The following is a 20,140-nucleotide window of genomic DNA, read 5'->3' as shown; positions in this document are numbered from 1 at the left end:
TCCTGTAAAATCAGATCTTATCCACTAGAACATGCTCCACTGTCATATCAGACACACTGACTTTATCAACACACTGTCGTATCAGACACACTGACTTTATCAACACAATGTCGTATCAGACACACTGACTTTATCAACACACTGTCGTATCAGACACACTGACTTTATCAACACACTGTCGTATCAGACACACTTACTTTATCAACACCCTGTCATATCAGACACACTGACTTTATCAACACACTGTCATATCAGACACACTGACTTTATCAACACACTGTCATATCAGACACACTGACTTTATCAACACACTGTCATATCAGACACACTGACTTTATCAACACACTGTCATATCAGACACGCTGACTTTATCAACACACTGTCATATCAGACACACTGACTTTATCAACACACTGTCATATCAGACACACTGACTTTATCAACACCCTGTCATATCAGACACACTGACATATCAGACATATTTACTTTATCAACACACTGTCATATCAGACACACTGACTTTATCAACACACTGTCATATCTGATGACTCAGTTCCATACATTGTCAGTAAAGTCAGGTTCTACTGTTCTTGTGTTAGTCCTGGTCATTATCATAATCATACTATTCTGACTGGCAAACTCTGATATTATTTAATCCTATTACATTTAGGGTATGCATTACCAGTGTTTTTTGTGTTTCTTTTACACTTTATTTTATAAACATGTTTTAAAACTGATAATAAATCCCGCTGGTTGTTGATATCTCTGATTAGGTACAATTTTCTCAGAAAACATGTAAGATCATTGTCTACGCAGTGAGTGTGTATCCACAGTGTATCACAACTTAACTGTGTATATCACAAATTGTTTATGTCATCAGGGTATGTTTCTTATCCTTATATTGAAGTACTTTGTATATCCTTATATGGTATTATGATTTAGATATAAATATTTTGAGCATCCTTATATGGAAGCAACATGTTGAATATGTATCATGTATTTTCTATGGTAGTGTGCTGTAGAAACAAGAATTATAAATGAATTATCTTATATATAAAAAAATCCCTTTCTGTGATTATAGAATTTTATCTGAGGCAAGTGAATTTATTTCTGTGATTGACTGTTGTTTGATGGCGATGTTGTTTTTTTAATTTTTTTACAACAAATATCATGTCTTATTTATGTGTAGATATGTATGTACAGTCACTACAGTGCTATAGATTTCATTCTGTAGCTCTATTTGAATGTTAATAAATGAGAGACAATGTTGTATAACAGCACTACAGTGTATTACCTGTATGACAGTACTACAGTGTATTACCTATATGACATTACTACAGTGTATTACCTGTATGGCATTACTACAGTGTATTACCTGTATGACATTACTACAGTGTATTACCTGTATGACATTACTACAGTGTATTACCTGTATGACATTACTACAGTGTATTACCTGTATGACAGTACTACAGTGTATTACCTGTATGGCAGTACTACAGTGTATTACATGTATGGTAGTACTACAGTGTATTACCTGTATGACAGTACTACAGTGTATTACCTGTATGGCAGTACTACAGTGTATTACCTGTATGACATTACTACAGTGTATTACCTGTATGACAGTACTACAGTGTATTACCTGTATGGCAGTACTACAGTGTATTACATGTATGGTAGTACTACAGTGTATTACCTGTATGGCAGTACTACAGTGTATTACCTGTATGATAGTACAAATGTACTACAGTGTATTATCTGTATGACAGTACTACAGTGTATTACCTGTATGATAGTACTACAGTGTATTACCTGTATGGCATTACTAGTGTAATACCTGTATGACAGTACTACAGTGTATTACCTGTATGACAGTACTACAATGTATTACCTGTATGACAGGACTACAGTGTATTACCTGTATGGCATTACTACAGTGTATTACATGTATGACAGTACTATAGTCTATTACCTGTATGACAGTACTATAGTCTATTACTTGTATGACAGTACTACAGTGTATTACCTGTATTGCAGTACTACAGTGTATTACCTGTATGGCAGTACTACAGTGTATTACCTGTATTGCAGTACTACAGTGTGTTACCTGTATGACAGTACTACTGGCACAGTGTATTACCTGTATTGCAGTACTACAGTGTGTTACCTGTACGACAGTACTACTGGCACAGTGTATTACCTGTATGACAGTACTACAGTGTATTACCTGTATGACATTACTACAGTGTGTTACCTGTATGACATTACTACAGTGTGTTACCTGTATGACATTACTACAGTGTGTTACCTGTATGACATTACTACAGTGTGTTACCTGTATGACAGTACTACAGTGTACTACCTGTATTGCAGTACTACAGTGTGTTACCTGTATGACAGTACTACTGGCACAGTGTATTACCTGTATTGCAGTACTACAGTGGGTTACCCATATACTGTATTGAGTTTATATGTGTAATGTTTACTTATCTTATGGTTTGAATGTTTTATTAGTGTGAGCTAGTCGTGTATAGATGTCTTGCTGTTTAAACCAAATATAGTCCTGTTTGTTATTGACCTGTTGAGAGGTAGATATAATGTTCTAGTAGTTATGAACCCGTTAAGAGGTAGATATGATATTCTCGTAGTTATAAGCATGATGAGAGGTAGATATAATGTTCTAGTAGCTATAAATGGACCTGTTAACAGGTAGATTCAGTGTTATATTAGTTTTGAACCTTTTCAGAAGCAAATTCCTATAGACATTGTTTGTGACAGATTGTTTTGTAATCTGTTTAATATATTCTTTTGTAATCCGAAGGTTTCTGATTTATTGGCCTTTTAAAAATATGATATGGGCTGGCTGACTCATATGAAATTTTGAAAGCCAATAAAACATAGAAACCTTTGAATAAATTCCTTTTGTGAATCTGTTACTATCCTAATCCTCAGCATGATGCCAACTTCTGTTTGATATGGTAACCAGTTTTTTTCCATTTAATGAATTTTGTTTTCAGTGTATCAATTAACCTTATGACATAAAAATCATGTGGTAGCTGTTTAATATTTAGATTCTACTAAAATGGTAGTTGTTTAATTTATTGCTTTTTGTCATTATTACATCTTTTTTTAACTGTCTAAGACTACGGTGTTAATATTTTGTGTATAGTATAATATGTAGAATTGTTAATATGTGATCTATATATCAATCAAAACATTTGAGACCTATACGCTTTATAAATGATTTTAATGCCTCATTTTTATGTCGATTTTTTTTCTAAATAAAAGTTGTAAAGACATCATGGTTTTTGCGTTTATACCTGGTTTGAATGGCACTACATAGAATTAAATGCTACTGCTGTTCAAGGATCTGAGTGGCATGTACATATTATTCAATACATCATTGTCACTCGGCTGACAGAGTGGGTCGGTGTGGCATGTACTTAGTGTTAAATAAGTAATTGTCATTCAGCTGACAGAGTGGGTCAGTGTGGCATGTACATAGCGCAGCTGACGGACTAGGTCAGTGTAGAATGTACTTAGTGGTGAATACGTCATTGCCACTCAGCTGACGGAGTGGGTCAGTATGGAATGTACTAAGTGTTGAATACGTCATTGCCACTCAGCTGACGGAGTGGGCCAGTATGGAATGTACTAAGTGTTGAATACGTCATTGCCACTCAGCTGACGGAGTGGGTCAGTATGGAATGTACTAAGTGTTGAATACGTCATTGCCACTCAGCTGACGGAGTGGGCCAGTATGGAATATACTTAGTGGTGAATACGTCATTGCCACTCAGCTGACGGAGTGGGCCAGTATGGAATGTACTAAGTGTTGAATACGTCATTGCCACTCAGCTGACGGAGTGGGCCAGTATGGAATGTACTAAGTGTTGAATACGTCATTGCCACTCAGCTGACCGAGCGGATCAGTGTAGCATGTACTTCGTGTTAAATACGTCATTGCCACTCAGTTGAAGGACTAGGTCAGTATAGAATGTACTTCGTGTTGAATACGTCATTGCCACTCAGTTGTCTGTGTGGAATGTACAAAGTATTAAATACAGTCTCTGTCACTTGTCTGGCACAGCATGCTGATTATCACACTGAAGACTCGGGTTCGATTTCTGTGAGGCGCTCAACAAAAATATGTTTTCCATGTTGGTTCACACTCCAATGCATCAGGACTTTACTACCCGGTGTGAACAGAATCAACTCATGATAAGTACAGCAATACGTCAGAATTTTACTATGAACAGAATCAACCCCATGATATGTACAGAATCGGCCAGAACTTTACTGTGAACAGAATCAACCCCATGATATGTACAGCAATACGTCAGAACATTACTATGAACAGAATCAAAAACATGATATGTACAGTAATACGTCAGAACTTTACTGTGAACAGAATCAACCCATGATATGTACAGTCATACGTCAGAACTTTACTATGAACAGAATCAACCCCATGATATGTACAGTAATACGTCAGAACTTTACTGTGAACAGAATCAATCCCATGATATGTACAGCAATCGGTCAGAACTTTACTATGAACAGATTCAACCCCATGATATGTACAGTAATACGTCAGAACTTTACTGTGAACAGAATCAAAAACATGATATGTACAGTAATACGTCAGAACTTTACTGTGAACAGAATCAACCCATGATATGTACAGTCATACGTCAGAACTTTACTATGAACAGAATCAACCCCATGATATGTACAGCAATACGTCAGAACTTTACTGTGAACAGAATCAAAAACATGATATGTACAGAAATACGTCAGAACTTTACTGTGAACAGAATCAAAAACATGATATGTACAGTAATACGTCAGAACTTTACTATGAACAGAATCAAACCCGTGATATGTACAGCAATCGGTCAGAACTTTACTGTGAACAGATTCAACCCCATGATATGTACAGTAATACGTCAGAACTTTACTGTGAACAGAATCAAAAACATGATAAATACAGTAATACGTCAGAACTTTACTGTGAACAGAATCAACCCATGATATGTACAGTCATACGTCAGAACTTTACTATGAACAGAATCAACCCCATGATATGTACAGCAATACGTCACAACTTTACTGTGAACAGAATCAAAAACATGATATGTACAGAAATACGTCAGAACTTTACTGTGAACAGAATCAAACCCGTGATATGTACAGCAATCGGTCAGAACTTTACTGTGAACAGAATCAAATCCATGATATGTACAGCAATACGTCAGAATTTTACTATGAACAGAATCAAACCCATGATATGTACAGAAATACGTCAGAATTTTACTGTGAACAAAGTCAACCCCATGATATGTACAGAAATACGTCACAACTTTACCGTGAACAGAATCAACCCTATGATATGTACAGCAATTCGTCACAATTTTACTATGAACAGAATCAAATCCATGATATGTACAGCAATACGTCAGAACTTTACTGTGAACAGAATCAAAAACATGATATGTACAGTAATACGTCAGAACTTTACTGTGAACAAAATCAAACCCATGATATGTACAGCAATTCGTCAGAACATTACTATGAACAGGATCAAACCCATGATATGTACAGAAATACGTCAGAATTTTACTGTGAACAGAATCAACCCCATGATATGTACAGCAATACGTCATAACATTACTATGAACAGAATCAACCCCATGATATATACAGAAATATGTCAGAACTTTACTATGAACAGAATCAACCCCATGATATATACAGAAATATGTCAGAACTTTACTATGAACAGAATCAAACCCATGATATGTACAGAAATACGTCAGAATTTTACTGTGAACAGAATCAACCCCATGATATGTACAGCAATATGTCATAACATTACTATGAACAGAATCAACCCCATGATATATACAGAAATACGTCAGAACTTTACTGTGAACAGAATCAACCCCATGATATATACAGAAATACGTCAGAACTTTACTGTGAACAGAATCAACCCCATGATATGTACAGTAATACGTCAGAATTTTACTATGAACAGAATCAACCCCATGATATATACAGAAATACGTCAGAACTTTACTGTGAACAGAATCAACCCCATGATATGTACAGCAATCGGTCAGAACTTTACTGTGAACAGAATCAACCCCATGATATATACAGAAATACGTCAGAATTTTACTATGAACAGAATCAACCCCATGATATATACAGAAATACGTCAGAACTTTACTGTGAACAGAATCAACCCCATGATATGTACAGCAATACGTCAGAACTTTACTGTGAACAAAGTCGACCCCATGATATATACAGAAATACGTCAGAATTTTACTATGAACAGAATCAACCCCAAGATATGTACAGAAATACGTCATAACTTCACTATGAACAGAATCAACCCCATGATATGTACAGCAATACCTCAGAACTTTACTGTGAACAAAGTCGACCCCATGATATGTACAGCAATACGTCAGAACTTTACTATGAACAGAATCAACCCCATGATATGTACAGAAATACGTCATAACTTCACTATGAACAGAATCAAAAACATGATATGTACAGCAATACGTCAGAACTTTACTATGAACAGAATCAACCCCATGATATGTACAGAAATACGCCAGAATTTTACTATGAACACAACAAATCCATGATATGTACAGAAATACGTCAGAACTTTACTGTGAACAGAATCAAAAACATGATATGTACAGCAATACGTCAGAACTTTACTGTGAACAGAATCAAACCCATTATATGTACAGCAATCGGTCAGAACTTTAATATGAACAGAATCAACCCCATGATATATACAGAAATATGTCAGAACTTTACTATGAATAGAATCAAACTCATATGTACAGCAATCGGTCAGAACTTTACTGTGAACACAATCAAAAACATGATATGTACAGAAATACGTCAGAATTTTACTATGAACAGAATCAACACCATGATATATACAGAAATACGTCAGAATTTTACTATGAACAGAATCAACACCATGATATATACAGAAATACGTCAGAATTTTACTATGAACAGAATCAACCCCATGATATGTACAGCAATCGGTCAGAACTTTACTATGAACAGAATCAACCCCATGATATATACAGAAATACGTCAGAACTTTACTGTGAACAGAATCAACCCCATGATATATACAGAAATACGTCAGAACTTTACTGTGAACAGAATCAAAAACATGATACGTACAGAAATACGTCATAACTTTACTATGAACAGAATCAATCCAATGATATGTACAGCAATACGTCACAACTTTACTGTGAACAGAAACAAACCCATGATATGTACAGAAATACCTCAGAACTTTACCGTGAACACAATCAAAAACATGATATGTACAGCAATACGTCACAACTTTACTGTGAACAGAAACAAACCCATAATATGTACAGTAATACATCACAACTTTACTGTGAACAGAAACAAACCCATGGTGCATGGATTTGTCGGGGGAAGTGGGAACATGGATTTGTCGGGGGTAGTGGGGACATGGATTTGTCGGGGGTAGTGGGTACATGGATTTGTCGGGGGAAGTGGGAACATGGATTTGTCGGGGGTAGTGGGTACATAGATGTGTCGGGGGTAGTGGGGACATGGATGTGTCGGGGGTAGTGGGGACATGGATGTGTCGGGGGTAGTGGGTACATGGATGTGTCGGGGGTAGTGGGTACATGGATGTGTCGGGGGTAGTGGGTACATGGATTTGTCGGGGGTAGTGGGAACATGGATGTGTCGGGGGTAGTGGGAACATGGATGTGTCGGGGTAGTGGGGACATGGATGTGTCAGGGGTAGTGGGGACATTGATGTGTCGGGAGTAGTGGGGACTGGATGTGTCGGGGGTAGTGGGTACATAGATGTCTCGGGGGTAGTGGGGACATGGATGTGTCGGGGGTAGTGGGTACATAGATGTGTCGGGGGTAGTGGGTACATGGATGTGTCGGGGGGTAGTGGGTACATGGATGTGTCGGGAGTAGTGGGTACATGGATGTGTCGGGGGTAGTGGGAACATGGATGTGTCGGGGGTAGTGGGTACATGGATGTGTCGGGGGTAGTGGGTACATGGATGTGTCAGGGGTAGTGGGGACATGGATGTGTCGGGGGTAGTGGGTACATGGATTTGTCGGGGGTAGTGGGTACATGGATGTGTCGGGGGTAGTGGGGACATGGATGTGTCGGGGGTAGTGGGTACATGGATGTGTCGGGGGTAGTGGGTACATAGATGTGTCGGGGGTAGTGGGGACATGGATGTGTCGGGGGTAGTGGGTACATGGATGTGTCGGGGGTAGTGGGTACATAGATGTGTCGGGGGTAGTGGGTACATGGATGTGTCGGGGGTAGTGGGTACATGGATGTGTCGGGAGTAGTGGGTACATAGATGTGTCGGGAGTAGTGGGTACATAGATGTGTCGGGAGTAGTGGGTACATAGATGTGTCGGGAGTAGTGGGGACATGGATGTGTCGGGGGTAGTGGGTACATGGATGTGTCGGGGGTAGTGGGTACATGGATGTGTCGGGGGTAGTGGGGACATTGATGTGTCGGGAGTAGTGGGGACATGGATGTGTCAGGGGTAGTGGGTACATAGATGTCTCGGGGGTAGTGGGTACATGGATGTGTCGGGAGTAGTGGGTACATGGATGTGTCGGGAGTAGTGGGTACATAGATGTGTCGGGGGTAGTGGGAACATGGATGTGTCGAGGTAGTGGGTACATGGATGTGTCGGGGGTAGTGGGTACATAGATGTGTCGGGAGTAGTGGGTACATGGATGTGTCGGGAGTAGTGGGTACATAGATGTGTCGGGGGTAGTGGGTACATGGATGTGTCGGGAGTAGTGGGTACATGGATGTGTCGGGAGTAGTGGGTACATAGATGTGTCGGGGGTAGTGGGAACATGGATGTGTCGGGAGTAGTGGGTACATGGATGTGTCGGGAGTAGTGGGTACATAGATGTGTCGGGGGTAGTGGGAACATGGGTGTGTCGGGGGAAGTGGGGACATGGATGTGTCGGGGGTAGTGGGGACATGGATGTGTCGGGGGTAGTGGGGAACATGGATGTGTCAGGGGTAGTGGGTACATGGATGTGTCGGGGGTTGTGGGGACATGGATGTGTCGGGGGTAGTGGGTACATGGATGTGTCGGGGGTAGTGGGTACATGGATGTGTCGGGAGTAGTGGGGACATGGATGTGTCGGGGGGTAGTGGGTACATGGATGTGTCGGGGGTAGTGGGAACATGGATGTGTCGGGGGTAGTGGGTACATGGATGTGTCGGGAGTAGTGGGTACATAGATGTGTCGGGGGTAGTGGGTACATGGATGTGTCGGGAGTAGTGGGTACATAGATGTGTCGGGGGTAGTGGGAACATGGGTGTGTCAGGGGTAGTGGGTACATGGATGTGTCGGGGGTAGTGGGTACATGGATGTGTCGAGGTAGTGGGAACATGGATGTGTCGGGGGTAGTGGGTACATGGATGTGTCGAGGTAGTGGGTACATGGGTGTGTCAGGGGTAGTGGGTACATGGATGTGTCGGGAGTAGTGGGTACATAGATGTGTCGGGGGTAGTGGGTACATGGATGTGTCGGGGGTAGTGGGTACATAGATGTGTCGAGGTAGTGGGTACATGGATGTGTCGGGGGTAGTGGGAACATGGATGTGTCAGGGGTAGTGGGTACATGGATGTGTCGGGAGTAGTGGGTACATAGATGTGTCGAGGTAGTGGGAACATGGATGTGTCGGGGGTAGTGGGTACATGGATGTGTCGAGGTAGTGGGAACATGGATGTGTCGGGGGTAGTGGGTACATGGATGTGTCGAGGTAGTGGGTACATGGGTGTGTCAGGGGTAGTGGGTACATGGATGTGTCGGGAGTAGTGGGTACATAGATGTGTCGGGGGTAGTGGGTACATGGATGTGTCGGGGGTAGTGGGTACATAGATGTGTCGAGGTAGTGGGTACATGGATGTGTCGGGGGTAGTGGGAACATGGATGTGTCGAGGTAGTGGGTACATGGATGTGTCGGGGGTAGTGGGAACATAGATGTGTCGGGGGTAGTGGGTACATGGATGTGTCGGGGGTAGTGGGAACATGGATGTGTCAGAGGTAGTGGGAACATGGATGTGTCGAGGTAGTGGGTACATGGATGTGTCGGGGGTAGTGGGAACATGGATGTGTCGAGGTAGTGGGTACATGGATGTGTCGGGGGTAGTGGGAACATGGATGTGTCGAGGTAGTGGGTACATGGATGTGTCGGGGGTAGTGGACATGGATGTGTCGAGGTAGTGGGTACATGGATGTGTCGGGGGTAGTGGGAACATGGATGTGTCGGGGGTAGTGGACATGGATGTGTCGAGGTAGTGGGTACATGGATGTGTCGGGGGTAGTGGACATGGATGTGTCGAGGTAGTGGGTACATGGATGTGTCGGGGGTAGTGGGAACATGGATGTGTCGGGGGTAGTGGACATGGATGTGTCGAGGGTAGTGGGTACATGGGTGTGTCAGGGCTAGTGGGTACATAGATGTGTCGGGGGTAGTGGGGACATGGATGTCTCGGGGGTAGTGGGTACATGGATGTGTCGGGGTAGTGGGTACATGGATGTGTCGGGGGTAGTGGGTACATGGGTGTGTCAGGTCTAGTGGGTACATAGATGTCTCGGGGGTAGTGGGAACATGAATTTGTCGGGGTAGTGGGTACATGAATGGGTCAGAGGCAGTGGGAACATGGATGTGTCGGGGGTAGTGGGAACATAGATGTGTCGGGGGTAGTGGGTACATGGGTGTGTCGGGGCTAGTGGGTACATAGATGTCTCGGGGGTAGTGGGGACATGGATGTCTCGGGGGTAGTGGGTACATGGATGTGTCGGGGTAGTGGGTACATGAATGGGTCAGAGGCAGTGGGAACATGGATGTGTCGGGGGTAGTGGGAACATGGATGTGTCGGGGGAAGTGGGAACATGGATTTGTCGGGGGAAGTGGGAACATGGATTTGTCGGGGGTAGTGGGGACATGGATGTGTCGGGGGAAGTGGGAACATGGATTTGTCGGGGGAAGTGGGAACATGGATTTGTCGGGGGAAGTGGGGACATGGATGTGTCGGGGGAAGTGGGAACATGGATTTGTCGGGGGAAGTGGGAACATGGATTTGTCGGGGGTAGTGGGAACATGGATGTGTCGGGGGTAGTGGGTACATGGATGTGTCGGGGGTAGTGGGGACATGGATGTGTCGGGGGTAGTGGGGACATAGATGTCTCGGGGGTAGTGGGGACTGGATGTCTCGGGGGTAGTGGGTACATGGATGTGTCGGGGGTAGTGGGGGCATGGATGTGTCGGGGTAGTGGGTACATGGATGTGTCAGGGGTAGTGGGGACATGGATGTGTCGGGGGTAGTGGAGACATGGATGTGTCGGGGGTAGTGGGGACATGGATGTGTCGGGGGTAGTGGGGACATGGATGTGTCGGGGGTAGTGGGGGCATGGATGTGTCGGGGGTAGTGGGGGCATGGATGTGTCGGGGTAGTGGGTACATGGATGTGTCGGGGGTAGTGGGTACATGGATGTGTCGGGGGTAGTGGGTACATAGATGTGTCGGGGGTAGTGGGAACATCGATGTGTCAGAGGTAGTGGGAACATGGATGTGTCGGGGGTAGTGGGAACATGGATGTGTCGGGGGTAGTGGGGACATGGATGTGTCGGGGGTTGTGGGTGCATGGATGTGTCGGGGGTAGTGGGGACATGCATGTGTCGGGGGTAGTGGACATGGATGTGTCGGGGGTTGTGGGTGCATGGATGTGTCGGGAGTAGTGGGGACATTGATGTGTCGGGAGTAGTGGGGACATGGATGTGTCGGGGGGTAGTGGGGACATGGATGTGTCGGGGGTAGTGGGGACATGGATGTGTCGGGGGTAGTGGGGACATGGATGTGTCGGGGGTAGTGGGGACATGGATGTGTCGGGAGTAGTGGGAACATGGATGTGTTGGGGGTAGTGGGGACATGGATGTGTCGGGAGTAGTGGGGACATGGGTAGACCGATTATCGACAGTGTACACGTGGTACGGTTGGCTTAGAACTATGTACATGTCCATATTAATGTTACGTCACGTCTCTCATTAGCGGAAATAATGTATTGTCACTATAAAGTGGATCAAATAGTGGTTTAGACATAACCTATATCTGAAATTGATTCAATGCTAAACGTGATCTGGAATATTCTGCATTATGGCTTATCACTTTGCTTGTTTCAGCTTGTTCGCGAGATGGTTTTATTTTGTTTTGTTTTCATAGTCTCTTCGTTTTCATTTCAAAAATAAATATATATATATATTTAAAAACTTTACGCGCCCACTTGAATAAAGACTGCTGTCAAGGACCTACTTTAAGAAAAAAAAACATTATTTGAAGGTCTATCTCAATGAAATGCATACCACTGGAAAAATATAGAACATGACGTCATCTAGGTCATTCATTGGGTGATAGAGACGCTTGAAGTGCGCTCTTGCAAACCGCAATCGTTAAGAGCTAATGCGATCGAGATCATTATTTATCATCCGGTTTGCACGGAGCATGCTCATTAATGGCAGAAGCCATATTGACCTTTGGTTGTCAGTGGTCCCGAGAGGAAAATCTGTTGCCTGTCTTTTTTGATGTTCACAGTTTCAGTGTTTTGATTGGTTTCATATGTTTTGATGATATTTTGCCTGCTCATTGTTAAAAAGGTGCTGGAAGCAACGCCAATAGACGTTTAACAACTGATGTAAACCACCTCATGTCGATGGCGTCCTCCTATTTGACGCAAATGAAATTGCACAGTGAAGACTGTATTGGTAACGATGGTATCTAGGTCTGGGTGCTGAAAGATTAAGCAGACTGTTAAGCCATATAGAGGTATCTTCTGGATGTTCTATATTAGGTGAGGAAGAAATTGTCAGCTGTGTATTTGAGCAAAAAAAAACTACGTCACTCGTATCTTGTACTGTGCACAAATTTAGACTAGATTCGCATCCGGTGTGGGATAGATGAGGAAATCTTTTAAGTATTCGCTATTACAAATATGTAAACCACATTGTCATTGTATTTAGCTCGTCAGAAAAATCGCTGCAAATATTGGCTTTAAACCTTTATAGACTACAGATCAAGTATATTTATTGTAGCCTGACAGGCCAAATGACTAACATACTGGCTGTCGAAAATTCGGCTCACCGGGTTGGAATCTGGGGGTACATCCCTTATTTCCAACTCCTGTTTAGATGTGCCTGTGACCAGTATGAAATGTGTCTGTATTTGCAAAGCGATATTTGATATTTATCTTAACTTTGTTGATTAAAGTTCACAAGCAAAAGCTTCGTTTTGTGATTGTATATTAACAAATTCAGATGAAAATGAATATTGTACAATCCAAATTAATCCACATGATGTTTTCAGTTTTGATAAGTTTGGGTTTCATTTCATTATCATCCAATTGATTTCAGGTGACGTAAAGAATGGGTGCATTTTTGGATAAACCAAAGACTGAGAAACACAATGAAGGAGGCATGGGCAACTCTCTGCGATTTGGCCTCAGCAGCATGCAAGGCTGGAGAGTGGAGATGGAGGATGCTCACACAGCTGTCATTGGCCTTCCATGTGGTTTGAAGGACTGGTCCTTCTTTGCTGTATTTGATGGACATGCTGGAGCCAAAGTCTCTGCTTATTGTGCAGAGCAGCTATTGGATCAAATCATAGCCAACGAAGACTTCCGGGGCAAACTGGATGTCAAAGAGGGTACTGAGGTACAGCCTTCCCTAGAGGATGTAAATCGAGGAATTAAGACTGGTTTCCTTAACCTTGATGAGCGAATGAGGGATATCCCAGAAATGAAGAGCGGAGAAGATAAAAGTGGTTCAACTGCTGTTTGTGCTATTGTATCACCAAGTCATATATTCTTTGCTAATTGTGGAGATTCCAGGGCTGTTTTTTCCAGAGGTGGAAAATGTCAATTTTCTACCCAGGACCATAAACCAATCAATCCTACAGAAAAGGAGCGAATTCAAAAAGCTGGAGGGAGTGTAATGATTCAGAGAGTAAATGGTTCTTTGGCAGTTTCGCGTGCTCTTGGAGACTTTGAATATAAAAATGTCAAGGGAATGGGACCTTGTGAGCAACTAGTTTCTCCAGAGCCAGAAATATTCCTGGAGAAACGTTGCAGCGACGAGGAATTCCTAGTGCTGGCTTGTGATGGTATCTGGGATGTCATGACCAATGATGATGTCTGTGACTTTGTCAGGGATCGCATGAAATTAACAAGTAGTTTAGAGAGCATATGTAACCAAGTAATTGATACTTGCTTGAACAAGGTAATTTATTTTTTGTACTTTATTTTTTAGATATCTCAAAAATTGTGAAATTAATGTAGGGAAATGTTCTTAAATATACTGCGAAATTGGTGTTTATAAACATAAAGAAATGGCATTGACCTCAACTATTCCTTCACTTTTGTGATAATTTCATAATTAATTATAATAGACTACAAGTAAATCCTATTTTAAAATCAAATTTAGTTTCATGACCTAGCTGTTATGTTCATTTCAAGTAGAGAAGATAAAATATCATAACCAAATTCATGTTTTTTTTCTTATTTTTTTAGGGGAGTAGGGACAATATGAGCATTGTTATTGTGGCCTTTAAGAGTGCACCATCTGTGTCGGAGGAGGCTCTTAAAAAGGAACAGGAACTTGATGCTCGCTTACGAGACAAAATTAAGGGTAAAATATCCTGATACCAAGTGTACATGTAAACATACCAATGTTCAGTAATTTCTAATATAAACTTTGGTAGTATAGAAAGTAAAGTTTCATACAAGCTCGATAGTCATATTCAAATTTTTGGAACGTGTTCTATATACACGTATGTTCTATTATGATGTAATGTAATGTTATATAATGTAATTGTTCAAGTGGTAACAAAAAATTACACAGAAACATATTACTAAGTTCAATTAAGTGTACTTATAATGGCAACATAGATTGGAAATTATGAATGTTTGTGTTTATTTATTTTAGAAATTTTAGAAAACCCTGATTTTAGCGAGGCAGACCTACCCACCTTCATGCACATTTTAGGTGAAGGCACACCAGGATTGCCTCCTGGTGGAGGTATAAGTGCAAAGTAAGTATGAAATGCTCGTGATCAATTAATTTTTTGTATGAAGAAAGTGTGGCTAGATCAGGATGAATCTACAATAATTAGCACAAATTGCACATGGCAATAACTAAGTATGAGATAAGCTGGAGAAGTGTTGCGTAATTGTCATTGATCTATATAAACTGTAATTATGAAATGAGCGGGAGAGTCGTTGTCTCTCATCCCTATATGAGATGAGCTGGAGTTGACGTCATTCATTCCTATGTATATACTGTAAGTATGATGTTGATGAAACTTGGAGGATGCTTTCATCATCTACGGCAATGTGTCGGAAGAATTTTACAGTAATTTCTTGTCCAAACCTTCACTTCTGGACCGTTGAAGATATGTTAATGAAACTTTTAGGATACTTGCATCACCTAAAGCAGATCTGCAGTGCAGTGCCATTATGTACTATGACCTTGACCTTAATGTCAAATAAGTGTAAATATTACGATCATTTCTTGTCTAGGCCTGAAGTTCAAAGGTCACATGAGTGCCCGCCTCAAAATGACACTTGCTGTTCACGGATGATAAGCCCAGCAAACAAACATCATCTGAGTGTGAAAATAAATGTCAATGCCTATTAAGGGTGAAGGGGAGATGTATGCTTTTGTTGACAAAAACAATTGCAACCTCTAGTTCCCAATATGAATTAAGTATGAGATGAAAGGAGAGTCGTCATTAATCCTTATATATACCTAGTATAAAATGAACTGGAGAATCATTATTGTTCATCCCTGTATAGAATAAGTATGAGATGAGCTAGAGGGTCCACATCTTTCTTCTTCTCTGTGATTTAAGTATTAGTGAGCTCATTTATACTTGTATAGTGTGACAAGTATTGAGGTGACAATTAAAAGGTAGGAATTATCCAAGTGCTTTATGAAGGAAATTAAGGAAATATGAGAAGATTCTCTAGCATTGTTGGAATCCTAGAATATGAGGCATTTTTTATAGTTTGATTGTTCAGCATTGTATGTCTTATACATGAAAATATATATTTTGTAGCCAGCTGAGCTTCTATGTATTAGTTTGATTTGATTTATAATTTTTTACAGGAAAAGCACAGTAGAAAGCATACTGAATGAGCTACGGCCAAAGAAACAAGATGTAAGTTTTGATATATAGATAACAGTTTATTGTTTATATGATTTGAGGTGTTGTATGCCATCTGCCGTAGGAATCGTAATAGCAGAATGTATATTTCGTTGTTAGTGTCATTATCCAGGATCTGATTGGACAGCTCTGTGTGTTTATTTCACTTCGCTTGGTCTCAAATCCTTCTGGCAGATTTCATGATTGGTTTGCATATCATATATGGATTTGCAGGTTTGAATTAGATGTTGTTGTCTGCAGTCCTAAATTAGATACATACAATTTCACATGTGTTCAAATTATGACTGATTTTTCAGTAGGTTTCTGAAGTTTTCCTCTGTTTGTTACACTGTTAATTCAGCTGTGTCCATTTCATTGTATACTCAGCAAAACAAAAACACTATTTTATGATGTTATAAAGCAATCATTTGGTTTGATAATGCTAAGGCCAGATTCTGGAAGTTGATGGCTTTTTGTCAGATGTCAGATGATTTACACAACAAATCCATAGTCTGTCAGCATGTCAGGTGATTTATACAACCAATCCAGTCTGTCAGCATGTCAGGTGATTTATACAACCAATCCATAGTCTGTCAGCATGTCAGGTGATTTACACAACCAATCCAGTCTGTCAGCATGTCAGGTGATTTACACAACCAATCCATAGTCTGTCAGCATGTCAGGTGATTTACACAACCAATCCATAGTCTGTCAGCTTGTCAGGTGATTTATACAACCAATCCAGTCTGTCAGCATGCCGGGTGATTTATACAACCAATCTAGTCTGTCAGCTTGTCAGGTGATTTACACAACCAATCCAGTCTGTCAGCATGTCAGGTGATTTAAACAACCAATCCATAGTCTGTCAGCATGTCAGGTGATTTACACAACCAATCTAGTCTGTCAGCTTGTTAGGTGATTTACACAACCAATCCGTAGTCTGTCAGCATGTGACTTTGTCAGGTGATTTACACAACCGATCCATAGTCTGTTAGCTTGTCAGGTGATTTATACAACCAATCCACACAGACAGTCAGCATAATGTCAGGTGATCTATACAACCAATCCACAGACAGTTGGCATCATGTCAGATGGTATACACAACCATTCCACCTCCTGACTTATTTGTTGCAGATGTACTGAATTACTGGTATATACTAGCATGCTATTTTCATGACAGATGTTAAGAATTACTTTTGACTTTTAATAATGCCATGATCGTGTGTACCAGCTAGTTGTGGGAGAATTATAAATGGGTTTATCTTTGTGTCACTTGCTGGTGATAAAGTGTCCATGAGTTGACATGTTTTGCATGCTGTCAACAAATTTTTTTTTGATATAATCTAAGAATAGCACATTTCTTTGTGAATTATGCCAATTTTCATGTCGTGGCCTCCATGATATCTTTCATCAACTGGTAACTTTTGATTAAGGGTTTGATTGGCTGTCGTCATCAAACATAAAAAAAATGAAAATAGACTTATAAGCTTCTTGAATCACAGGTGCCTTATAGTTATCACAGTGGCATCTGTCTGTCAGTGCTTTCATTTCCAGAGATTAGATGTGCAATAGGGGTTTAAAAAGTTCCTTAGGTCAAGGTCACTTTTAACCAATTTGGCTGCATTCAAGGTTAAAGGGTCAAAAGTCAAACTTCTGAAATGTGAAAGTTTGCAAACAAGATGCCTCCTGAACCCCTCAGTTTCCTTCAACAAAGTTTCATTATATCAAAATTATGTATTTACAGCATATATTATTATAGTAATTCAGTATCAATGTAATATTAAGGTAAGAGATGGACATATTACAGGACCCTCACTGACACTGTAATCTAGTGTTAAATTAGAATGTAACAATATGAAATGTCATATGTACTTGAAAAAATATAAACTACTTTGAGACCATACCTCATGTTTTTTTAAAGAGCAAAGGCCATGAAAATGTGCATTGAATTTCTTTCTGTATTGATTCCGTGGCCCAAAATTGATAAGATGAGAGATCCCATAGGCCAGTGTTATATGTAATTCATCACTATTGGCGACTGTCATTTTGCATACAAGCTTTAAATCACATCGATCTTAAAATTGGTGAATATCTACAGAAAAGCATGACATCAGCTTGTGTTGGAATATTTGCAGTATGATCCAGGATATTCTCCCTTTCCTCGAAAATATTGATGAGAATTCTCAGCAGGTCTGGTTGGTAGGTTATTGAAGTGTGATCGAATTCTGTATGATATTAATAATATTGTGATATTAAAATAGCTTATCCATCCTCACCATAAGCTCACCTGATCACATCAAAACCAACAAACTGCTACAGTACCAGATATTGTACAAGATACTTCATTGGCGATATCTTCAGACATGAGTGGGATTTTCCACAACCCTTTGTCTTAAAAATTAAATTAAGTCTTTAGACATAACTTAATTGGTAAATGTTCCAAACTTCTCTGAATTTTCAACTAACAATGAAAATTATTTAAAAATTAAATAAAATCAAGAGCAAGAAAAACAGTACCGGTAGTTAAGTTTATTCAATCCCCCATCCAACTTATTCAAATCTATACACTTTATATTTCAACTTGTTTGCAAGATTAAATGTAGGAATAAGCATGCATACCTTTTGTAAAGGCATACTTTCTGTATTTATGTCAATTTTGAAGACCAAATTCCTAAGATTTCAACAGCAAGGATATAAGTCAAAGAGATGAGAATAGTGAATTATCTGGTACTTGTATAGGTGGCAAATATGATCAGATGAACATGGTTTGATGGATTGGACATCCAAATCGGCTAATTCTGAGTTGTGTGAACTACCATAATTATGTTACGGGGATTAATCTTTTGATATAAATCTTTGTCTTATTCAAAAGCTGTAAATTAAATAGTTCCATTAAAATTTGATTGAATTGCATTTGTTTTGCAATTTGCATTAACAATACATATTAGTACTGTGCTTTTTTTGTTTTTGTTGAAATAAATATCTATATTAACTCCTGGCTTGTTAAAAAGAAGCATTTTTTTGCATTATCTTGTGTTGTTGCATATATTTTGCTGTTAAATCTTACATTCATAAAACATACCGATTAGACATGTAAAAAATGCCAAACCAATTATCATAATCAACTAATCAAGTAACAAATGAATTAGTACCCCTGGTATTTGTTATTAGGGAAAGTGAATAGTACAGTTGAAAACTGTAGAAATAAATGCTACACATTACAGATGTAAATAGCTTGATCAGTCATGTATTGAAGTGAAATCAAATACAAATTTAAACATTTTATTACTTGGGTTGTTCAGACAATATTTTGGGTAGAACCCTGTACTTTATAGTTTATAACTATGGGTTGTTCAGACAATATTTTGGGTAGAACCCTGTTACCAGACAATATCTTGTATTTTGTTAATTACAGCTTTAGAATTTATTGCTTTTATATAACTACTACGTGTTTTGGCTTGTGTTTACTTAATTTCCCTTTTTTGTACTGCAGTAAGCTCGTTCTGACATGGAAATAGAATCATGAACAGGTTTGTTTATTTTCTAAGTCTTCTGCGGTGTTTGAACTCTTGATTTATTTATACAATTAATTTGTAACAGGCCCACTTTCCACTGTCACAATGACATCAGTCAGCTCACCAGATGTTTTTGGATATTAACACTTTTTCTTGCTACCAGAGTTGTTATAAATGTGGTCGAAACATTTCCGACTAACATAGAAGAAATGTTCCTACATGACTATCATTTTAAACATCAAATTAATCGATAGATGTATCATGACAAGATGATATGAATGTACACATTCTACATCTATTCTCCAGAGATCAATGTCATAACAAGGGGAAA

At 40.1% G+C, this 20,140-nt stretch overlaps 1 pseudogene; it reads left to right on the top strand.

Annotated features, from left to right (window-relative positions):
• The window catches only part of LOC117322709, a 44,522-nt pseudogene that overhangs the window by 14,276 nt on the left and 10,106 nt on the right, over positions 1-20,140 (top strand).

The sequence above is a fragment of the Pecten maximus genome, chromosome 3 (genome assembly GCF_902652985.1).
Source record: "Pecten maximus chromosome 3, xPecMax1.1, whole genome shotgun sequence".
NCBI lineage: Eukaryota > Metazoa > Mollusca > Bivalvia > Pectinida > Pectinidae > Pecten > Pecten maximus.
The sequence above is the reverse complement of the archived record's forward strand: the minus strand, read 5'-3'. Positions and strand labels throughout refer to the sequence as shown.